The following is a 10,371-nucleotide window of genomic DNA, read 5'->3' as shown; positions in this document are numbered from 1 at the left end:
AGAGCCACGATACGGAAATACTTCCAGAGACGCCGCCGCCGCCAATCCCATCTCGGGGGATTCAGGAGATCGCCTCCGGCACCCTGCCGGAGAGGGGAATCATCTCCCGGAGGGCTCTTCATCACCATGATCGCCTCCGGATTGATGCATGAGTAGTTCATCCTTGGACTATGGGTCCATAGCAGTAGCTAGATGGTTGTCTTCTCCTCATTGTGCTATCATGTTAGATCTTGTGAGCTGCCTATCATGATCAAGATCGTCTATTTGTAATGCTACATGTTGTGTTTGTTGGGATCCGATGAATATTGAATACTATGTCAAGTTGATTATCAATCTATCATATATGTGTTGTTTATGTTCTTGCATGCTCTCCGTTGCTAGTAGAGGCTCTGGCCAAGTTGATACTTGTAACTCCAAGAGGGAGTATTTATGCTCGATAGTGGGTTCATGCCTCCATTGAATCTGGGACAGTGACAGAAAGTTCTAAGGTTCTGGATGTGCTGTTGCCACTAGGGATAAAACATCAATGGTTTGTATAAGGATATTTGTGTTGATTACATTACGCACCATACTTAATGCAATTGTCTGTTGTTTGCAACTTAATACTGGAGGGGTGTGGATGCTAACCCGAAGGTGGACTATTTAGGCATAGATGCATGCTGGATAGCGGTCTATGTACTTTGTCGTAATGCCCTGATTAAATCTCATAGTAGTCATCATGATATATGTATGTGCATCTCTATTTGTCAATTGCCCAACTGTAATTTGTTCACCCAACATGCTAGTTATCTTATCGGAGAGACACCACTAGTGAACTGTGGACCCCGGTCCATTCTTTTACATCTAAATACAATCTACTGCAATACTTGTTCTCTACTGTTCTTCGCAAACAAACATCATCTTCCACACTATATATTTAATCCTTTGTTTACAGCAAGCCGGTGAGATTGACAACCTCACTGTTACGCTGGGGCAAAGTACTTTGATTGTGTTGTGCAGGTTCCACGTTGGCGCCGGAATCCCTGGTGTTGCGCTGCACTACACTCCGTCACCAACAACCTTCACGTGCTCCTTGACTCCTACTGGTTCGATAACCTTGGTTTCATACTGAGGGAAAACTTGCTTCTATACGCATCACACCTTCCTCTTGGGGTTCCCAACAGACTTTTGTCAACTGCACGCATCAAGCTCTTTTTCTGGCGCCGTTGCCGGGGAGATCAAGACACGCTGCAACGGGAGTCTATCACATCCAATCTCTTTACTTTGTTTTTGTCTTGCTTTACTTTATTTTATTTACTACTTTGTTTATTCTCTATATCAAAAATACAAAAAAATTAGTTACTAGTTTTACTTTATTTACTGCCTTGTTTGCTATCTCTATATCAAAACACAAAAAAATTAGTTACTTGTTTTACTTTACTTTATTTAGTTTGCTTTATTTACTATTGTTAAAATGAATACTCCTGAAAACACTAAGTTGTGTGACTTCACTAGCACAAATAATAATGATTTTATATGCACTCCTATTGCTCCACCTGCTACTACAGCAGAATTCTATGAAATTAAACCTGCTTTACTGAATCTTGTTATGAGAGAGCAATTTTCTAGTGTTAGTTCTGATGATGCTGTTGCCCATCTTAATAATTTTGTTGAACTTTGTGAAATGCAAAAGTATAAGGATGTAGATGGTGATATTAAAAAACTGAAATTGTTTCCTTTTTCATTAAGAGGAAGAGCTAAAGATTGGTTGCTATCTTTGCCTAAGAATAGTATTGATTCATGGACTAAATGTAAAGATGCTTTCATTGGTAGATATTATCCTCCTGCTAAAATTATATCTTTTAGAAGTAGCATAATGAATTTTAAGCAATTGGATAATGAACATGTTTCCCAAGCATGGGAAAGAATGAAATCTTTGGTAAAGAATTGCCCTACCCATGGACTAACTACTTGGATGATCATCCAAACCTTTTATGCAGGACTGAATTTTTCTTCGCGGAACTTATTGGATTCAGCTGCTGGAGGCACTTTTATGTCCATCACCTTGGGGCGGCTACAAAGTTTCTTGATGATATGATGATAAATTACTCTGAATGGCACACGGAAAGGACTCCACAAGGTAAGAAGGTAAATTCTGTTGAAGAAACCTCCTCCTTGAGTGATAAGATTGATGTGATTATGTCTATGCTTGTGAATGGTAGATCTAATGTTGATCCTAATAATGTTCCTTTAGCTTCATTGGTTGCTCAAGAAGAGAATGTTGATGTGAATTTCATTAAGAATAATAATTTCAACAACAATGCTTATAGGAATAATTTTGGTAATAACTATAGGCCATATCCTTCTAATAATGGTAATGGTTATGGTAATTCTTATGGTAATTCTTACAACAATAATAGAAGTGTACCCTCTGGTCTTGAAGCCATGCTTAAAGAATTTATTAGTACACAAACTACTTTTAACAAATCTGTTGAAGAAAAGCTTGGTAAAATTGATATTCTTGCTTCTAAGGTTGATAGTCTTGCTGCTGATGTTGATCTTTTAAAATTAAAAGTTATGCCTAATGAAACTAAAGATATTAAGTCATTTGCTACAGCAAACCCTATCCAAGTTCGAATTAATGAAAATATTAGATTGATGGCTGAATTGCATGCTAGGTGGGAAAGAGAAGAAAACGAAAAACTTGCTAAAGAGAATAATGTAGCTAAAGTTTGGACTATCACCACCACTAGTAATTTTGATGCCTCACATGTTGCTAAATCTCCTACTATCAATGGTAAAATAATTGGTGTTGGCAATGTTTCTACTCCTAGTGCAAAGCGTACAAAACTGCCTGAAACTGCTAAAACTGCTGAGACTGTTTGTGATAAAACTGCTGAAATTTTTCAAAATATTGGGGACAATGATCCCATTGCTGTAGATCATAATGGTTTAGATTTTGATGATTGTCATATCTCTGAAGTTATAAAGTTCTTACAAAAACTTGCTAGAAGTCCTAATGCTAGTGCTATAAATTTAGCCTTTACAAAACATATTACAAATGCTCTCATTAAAGCTAGAGAAGAGAAATTAAAACTTGAAGCTTCTATTCCTAGGAAGTTGGAAGATGGTTGGAAGCCCATCATTAAGATGAAAGTCAATGATTTTGATTGTAATGCTTTATGTGATCTTGGTGCAAGTATTTATGTTATGCCTAAGAAACTCTATGATATGCTTGACTTGCCACCATTGAAAAATTGTTATTTGGATGTTAATCTTGCTGATCATTCTATAAAGAAACCTTTGGGGAGGATTGATAATGTTCGCATTACGGTTAACAATAACCTTGTCCCCGTTGATTTTGTTGTCTTGGATATTGAATGCAATGCATCTTGTCCCATAATTTTGGGAAGACCTTTTCTTTGAACTGTTGGTGCTATTATTGATATGAAGGAAGGGAATATTAAGTATCAATTTCCTCTCAAGAAAGGTATGGAACACTTCCCTAGAAAGAGAATGAAGTTGCCTTTTGATTCTATTATTAGAACAAATTATGATGTTGATGCTTCATCTCTTGATAATACTTGCTTCACACTTTCTGCGCCTAGCTGAAAGGCGTTAAAGAAAAGCGCTTATGGGAGACAACCCATCATTTTACTTCTGCACTTTTATTTTATATTTGAGTCTTGGAAGTTTTTACTACTGTAGCAACCTCTCCTTATCTTTATTTTATTGCATTGTTGTGCCAAGTAAAGTCTTTGATAGTAGGGTTGATACTAGATTTGGATTACTGCGCAGAAACAGATTTCTTACTGTCACGAAATTGAGCAGCCCCGTCTGTATGTAACTCATAAAATTCTGCCAATTTACGTGCGTGATGCTCAGATATGTACGCAACTTTTATTCAATTTGAGCTTTTTCATCTGAGCAAGTTAAGTGCCCCAGAAAAATTCGTGTTTACGGACTGTTCTGTTTTGACAGATTCTGCCTTTTATTTCGCATTGCCTCTTTTGCTATGTTTGATGGATTTCTTTGTTCCATTAACTTTCAGTAGCTTTGCGCAATGTCCAGAAGTGTTAAGAATGATTATGTCACCTCTGAATATGTGAATTTTTGATTATGCACTAACCCTCTAATGAGTTTGTTTTGAGTTTGGTGTGGAGGAAGTTTTCAAGGATCAAGAGAGGAGGATGATACAATATGATCATGAAGAGTGAAAAGTCTAAGCTTGGGGATGCCCCCGTGGTTCATCCCTGCATATTTCAAGAAGACTCGAGCATCTAAGCTTGGGGATGCCCAAGGCATCCCCTTCTTCATCGACAACTTATCAGGTCACCTCTAGTGAAACTATATTTTTATTCAGTCACATCTTATGTGCTTTACTTGGAGCGTCTGTTTGCTTTTATTTTTGTTTTTGTTTAAATAAACTCGGATCCTAGCATTATTTGTATGGGAGAAAGAAACGCTCCGCTGTTTCATATGAACACTGGTGTTCTTAGCTTTACTTTTAATGTTCATGGCGAAGGTTGAAACTGCTTCGTTCATTGTTATATGGTTGGAAACAGAAAATGCTGCATGTGGTAATTGGTATAATGTCTTGAATAATTTGATACTTGGCAATTGTTGTGCTCATATAGATCATGTTTAAGCTCTTGCATCATGTACTTTGCACCTATTAATGAAGAACTACATAGAGCTTGTTAAAATTTGGTTTGCATGATTGGTCTCTCTAAGTCTAGATATTTTCTCGTTAAGGTGTTTGAACAACAAGGAAGACAGTGTAGAGTCTTATAATGCTTGCAATATGTTCTTATGTAAGTTTTGTTGTACCGGTTTATACTTGAGTTTGCTTCAAACAACCTTGCTAGCCTAAGTCTTGTATTGAGAGGGATTACTTCTCGTGCATCCAAAATCCTTGAGCCAAAAACTATGCCATTTGTGTCCACCATACCTACCTACTACATGGTATTTCTCTGCCATTCCAAAGTACATTACTTGAGTGCTACCTTTAAAAATTCTATTCTTTGTCTTTGCAATACATAGCTCATGGGAAAATAGCCTTAAAAACTATTGTGGTATTGAATATGTTGCTATGTATCTTATTTCTTATAAGTTGCTTGTTGAGCGGTAACCATGTTTCTGGGGACGCCATCAACTTTTACACCTTTGTTGAATATCATGTGAGTTGCTATGCATGTTCGTCTTGTCTGAAGTAAGGGCGATTTTCATGATCAAATGGTTTGAGTATGCATATTGTTAGAGAAGAACATTGGGCCGCTAACTAAAGCCATGAATCATGGTGGAAGTTTCAGTTTGGACACAAATCCTCAATCTCTTATGAGAATATTATCTGTTGTTGAATGCTTAAGCATTAAAAGAGGAGTCCATTATCTGTTTTCTATGTTGTCCCGGTATGGATGTCTAAGTTGAGAATAATCAAAAGCGAGAAATCCAATGCGAACTTTCTCCTTAGACCTCTGTACAGGCGGCATAGAGGTACCCCTTTGTGACACTTGGTTGAAACATATGTATGCAATGATAATCCATGTTAATCCAAACTAATTAGGACAAGGTGCGGGCACTATTAGTATTCTATGCATGAGGCTTGCAACTTATAAGATGTATTATGCATAACACATATGATTTATTACTACCGTTGACAAAATTGTTTCTATGTTTTCAAAATAAAAGCTCTAGCACAAAAATAGTAATCCATGCTTCCCTCTGCGAAGGGCCATTCTTCTACTTTATGTTGAGTCAGTTTACCTACTTCTTTCTATCTTAGAAGCAAACACTTGTATCTTACATGTTTACCTATTGCACTTGTTATATTGCTTTATGTTGACAATTATCCATGAGATATACATGTTGAAGTTGAAAGCAACCGCTAAAACTTATATCTTCCTTTGTGTTGCTTCAAAGCTTTCTACTAAGAATTTATTGCTCTATGAGTTAACTCTTATGCAAGTCTTATTGATGCTTGTCTTGAAAGTACTATTCATGAAAAGTCTTTGCTATATGATTCAGTTGTTTAATCATTGTCTTTACCATTGCTTCGAATCGCTGCATTCATCGCATATGCTTTACAATAGTATTAATCAAGATTATGATAGCATGTCACTTCAGAAATTATCCTTGTTATCGTTTACCTACTCGAGGGCGAGTAGGAACTAAGCTTGGGGATGCTTGATACGTCTCAAACGTATCTATAATTTCTTATGTTCCATGCTACTTTTATGACAATACTCACATGTTTTATACACACTTTATGTCATTATTATGCATTTTCTGGCACTAACCTATTAACAAGATGCCGAAGCGCCAGTTGCTGCTTTCTGCTGTTTTTGGTTTCAGAAATCCTACAAAGGAAATATTCTCGGAATTGGACGAAATCAACGCCCAGGGTCTTATTTTTCCACGAAGCTTCCAGAAGACCGGAGAGGATACGAAGTGGGGCCACGAGGTGGCCAGACCATAGGCCGGCGCGGCCAGAGGAGGGCCCGCGCCGCCCTATGGTGTGGGTCCCCCGCGCCGCCTCCAACCCTACCCTTCCGCCTACTTAAAGCCTTCGTCGCGAAAACTCCTGTACCGAGAGCCACGATACGGAAATACTTCCAGAGACGCCGCCACCGCCAATCCCATCTCGGGGGATTCAGGGGATCGCCTCCGGCACCCTGCCGGAGAGGGGAATCATCTCCCGGAGGGCTCTTCATCACCATGATCGCCTCCGGATTGATGCGTGAGTAGTTCATCCTTGGACTATGGGTCCATAGCAGTAGCTAGATGGTTGTCTTCTCCTCATTGTGCTATCATGTTAGATCTTGTGAGCTGCCTATCATGATCAAGATCGTCTATTTGTAATGCTACATGTTGTGTTTGTTGGGATCCGATGAATATTGAATACTATGTCAAGTTGATTATCAATCTATCATATATGTGTTGTTTATGTTCTTGCATGCTCTCCGTTGCTAGTAGAGGCTCTGGCCAAGTTGATACTTGTAACTCCAAGAGGGAGTATTTATGCTCGATAGTGGGTTCATGCCTCCACTGAATGCAGGACGATGTGAGAAAGTTCTAAGATTGTGGATGTGCTGTTGCCACTAGGGATAAAACATCAATGCTTTGTTTAAGGATATTTGTGTTGATTACATTACGCACCATACTTAATGTAATTGTCTGTTGTTTGCAACTTAATACTGGAGGGGGTGCGGATGCTAACCCGAAGGTGGACTATTTAGGCATAGATGCATGCTGGATAGCGGTCTATGTACTTTGTCGTAATGCCCTGATTAAATCTCATAGTAGTCATCATGATATATGTATGTGCATCTCTATTTGTCAATTGCCCAACTGTAATTTGTTCACCCAACATGCTAGTTATCTTATCGGAGAGACACCACTAGTGAACTGTGGACCCCGGTCCATTCTTTTACATCTAAATACAATCTACTGCAATACTTGTTCTCTACTGTTCTTCGCAAACAAACATCATCTTCCACACTATACATTTAATCCGTTGTTTACAGCAAGCCGGTGAGATTGACAACCTCACTGTTACGTTGGGGCAAAGTATTTTGATTGTGTTGTGCAGGTTCCACATTGGCGCCGGAATCCCTGGTGTTGCGCCGCACTACACTCCGTCACCAACAACCTTCACGTGCTCCTTGACTCCTACTGGTTCGATAACCTTGGTTTCATACTGAGGAAAAACTTGCTTCTATACGCATCACACCTTCCTCTTGGGGTTCCCAACGGACGTGTGTCAACTGCACGCATCACCGAGCAGGCAAAAGTCCAAACACCTCGCATACGCGGTGGAAGCACAACCGATCGTGGAGATTATGCGCCAACGAACAGCTGCGGGCAACAGGGAGGGGGTTGGCGCGGCGGCGAACAAATTTTCTATGGACGGGGGAGAAGCGGAGGGGAGACGGTGGTGGAGGTGGCGGCGCGGTGAGGGAGAATGCGGCAGAGAAATGGGGGAGGGCGAAACTGGGGGAGAGAGGGCACTGTGACGCCGACATAACTAGCCCACTTGCACTTTTACTTTCGCCGGAGCCCCACAGCACGTTGGGTTTGGCTTGGGATTGCTGGGCGAAAAAACTGCCCAATCCAGCGAAAATTGGGTTCTTGGAGGAGGGCAAGTGGGAGAAAAAGACAACGCGGAGATTTTTTTTTAAAAAAAAAAGAGGGGGGTCCCCAGAGGCTCTCGGGGGCGAGTGGAGATGCTCTTAGATGAAGGAGAGGCAAGCTGCATGTGCATGCTAGGATTAGTCGTAATATTCTTGGAGTGGTTATAGGAGGAAGAAGTGGTCAGGATTTGTTAGTGTGTTAGTGTCTAGCTGTTTGTGTGGTGCGTGAGTGCCTCGAGTTAGAGGTCAGTTTTAATGGAAAAGGTGGCCGCAAGGGCTGAGTAAAATGTAGCTAATATGGTCTCACGGGTGGAAGTTGCAAAGCGAATATTCTCCTTGGTGTGGTGTGTGTGCCAGTGTTCTGTAGTCTTTCTCACCATGTGTGCTCACAAGTGAGATTGAGAGAGTTACAGATAAATATGGTTGCGGGCAGGTTGCACTAGCAGGTAGGTAGGTGAGAGGTGTGAGGAGAGCGCCCGCAACCAGGCCCCGCCGCCGCCGGCCGCCGGCGTCGGTTGTTCCATCTTGCGCGCGTGTCTGCCACAACGGCTCCTTCGTCTCTGGCCGTGGTCGCCGAGGCGCCGTCGTCTCCCGGCGCTTCCATGGCGTCCTCGACCTCTCCGCCTCCGGGGTTTCCGCTGCGCTGCTGGCAAAGGACGGCGAGTCCGGAGTCGGTCTCCTCAGCGTTTCGGGGCGACGAACATGTCTCCGGGCTTGGGCTCTCTTCCACGTCCGGCGAAGCTAGCTGTGGCGGTGGTGGTCCGGTTCCGGTGTCGGCGGCGCCTGTGGCCGCACCTCAGGTGGCGGTGCAGGGGGGTGCGGAGCGCGGGTGTGTTCAGGACAGGCTAAGAGCATGTCTAACACACCCCGTATTTCGCTGCCCCGTATAACTCTCTTATTTCGCCCCGTATTGAAAAACTGCTCCATTTCGAGCCATTCCGTCTAGCAGACCCCGTATTTCGCCCCGTATTTTCAAAAATAAAAACCCCGGGAAGTTCATCTTCATTGATCATACTACGGATCATACATACATTCCGATCATACTACGGATCATACTACATCTAACTACGGATCAACCTACGTCTACTCGTCAAGGATGACGTAGGGGATGAAGGCGATGGAGGCCGCCTCCTCCTGCGCCTCCCGCGCCTCCCGCGCCTCCCGCGCCTCGAACTCCTGGACGGCGGCGATGGCCGCCGCCTGCTCCTCTGCCTCCGCCCGAGCTTTCTCGGCGGCATCCGCCTCGGATTCGGCCACCGCACGGCGGAAGGCCGCCTCCTCCTCTGCCGCCTCCTCTTCCTCCTCGCCGCCTCCGCTTCCTCCGCCGCTGGTGCTGCCGATGGTCGCCCTCCATGCCGACATCGCCGCGCGGTCGCGCTGCCACTGCGCGCGCCACTTCTCGAAGGCTTCGCCGCTCATCGACTTGAGCGGCGGGTCTTGCCGGTACCACCGCCCACCCGCAGCGTACTCCCGGAGCGGTTCCGGCACGTACAGCGCGCCGGCGTACTTGCAGGCCGCGCGACGGCTCCCCGCGGCGGAAAGCTTGCACTTGAGCCGCCAGGCTTCCTCCACGGTGTCCGGCGAGCGGGATCGCTTCGATCCGCTCGCCGGAGAGGCTCTACTACGGCGGCGGGAGTCCATGCAGGTGGCGGCGGGTGGAATGCGGCGCGGGGGAGCGACTAATTGCTCGCCGGAGCAGGAGGAGGAGGCGGCGGCGCACGGCGGAGCTAGGGTTGCGAGTGAGGGGTTAACCCCTCACTCGCACCTGCGCCCACTATATGTACGGGGCGACGGGGCCGATTTCCTGGGCCCCGTATTCCGCCGAAACGGGGCGGCCCGAATACGGGGCCTGCTAGACGGCCCAAACCGCGCCTGCCCCGTATGTCGCCGGAATTTTACGGGGTGGGCGGGTTATACGGGGCCTGTTAGACATGCTCTAATCTGGTCAAAGCCGAAGCCTTCCAAGAAGTCGATGTGGGTGGCAAGAAAGGAAAGGCAGCAGGCGGCTGCCCCGTACCACCGCGGCGAGGTGGCGCCGGAGATGGAGGGGAGGTGTTTCAATTGCTTCAGGAGAGGCCACATGAAGTGGGAGTGCCAGTTCGAGCAGGTGTGCATCAGGTGCGGTGCGGAGGGGCACGAAGCGAGGGCCTGCACACACCCTCGGAGCCCTTCGTCGGAGGATGAGCTCCGGCGGCTGGCGTTGGCCAAGTTTGCTCAGAGAGATCTTGCGGAGCGTCATCGCCGCCCGGGGCCGGTGGCC

The sequence above is a fragment of the Lolium perenne genome, chromosome 3 (assembly GCF_019359855.2).
Source record: "Lolium perenne isolate Kyuss_39 chromosome 3, Kyuss_2.0, whole genome shotgun sequence".
NCBI lineage: Eukaryota > Viridiplantae > Streptophyta > Magnoliopsida > Poales > Poaceae > Lolium > Lolium perenne.
This window is presented reverse-complemented; position numbering follows the sequence as displayed.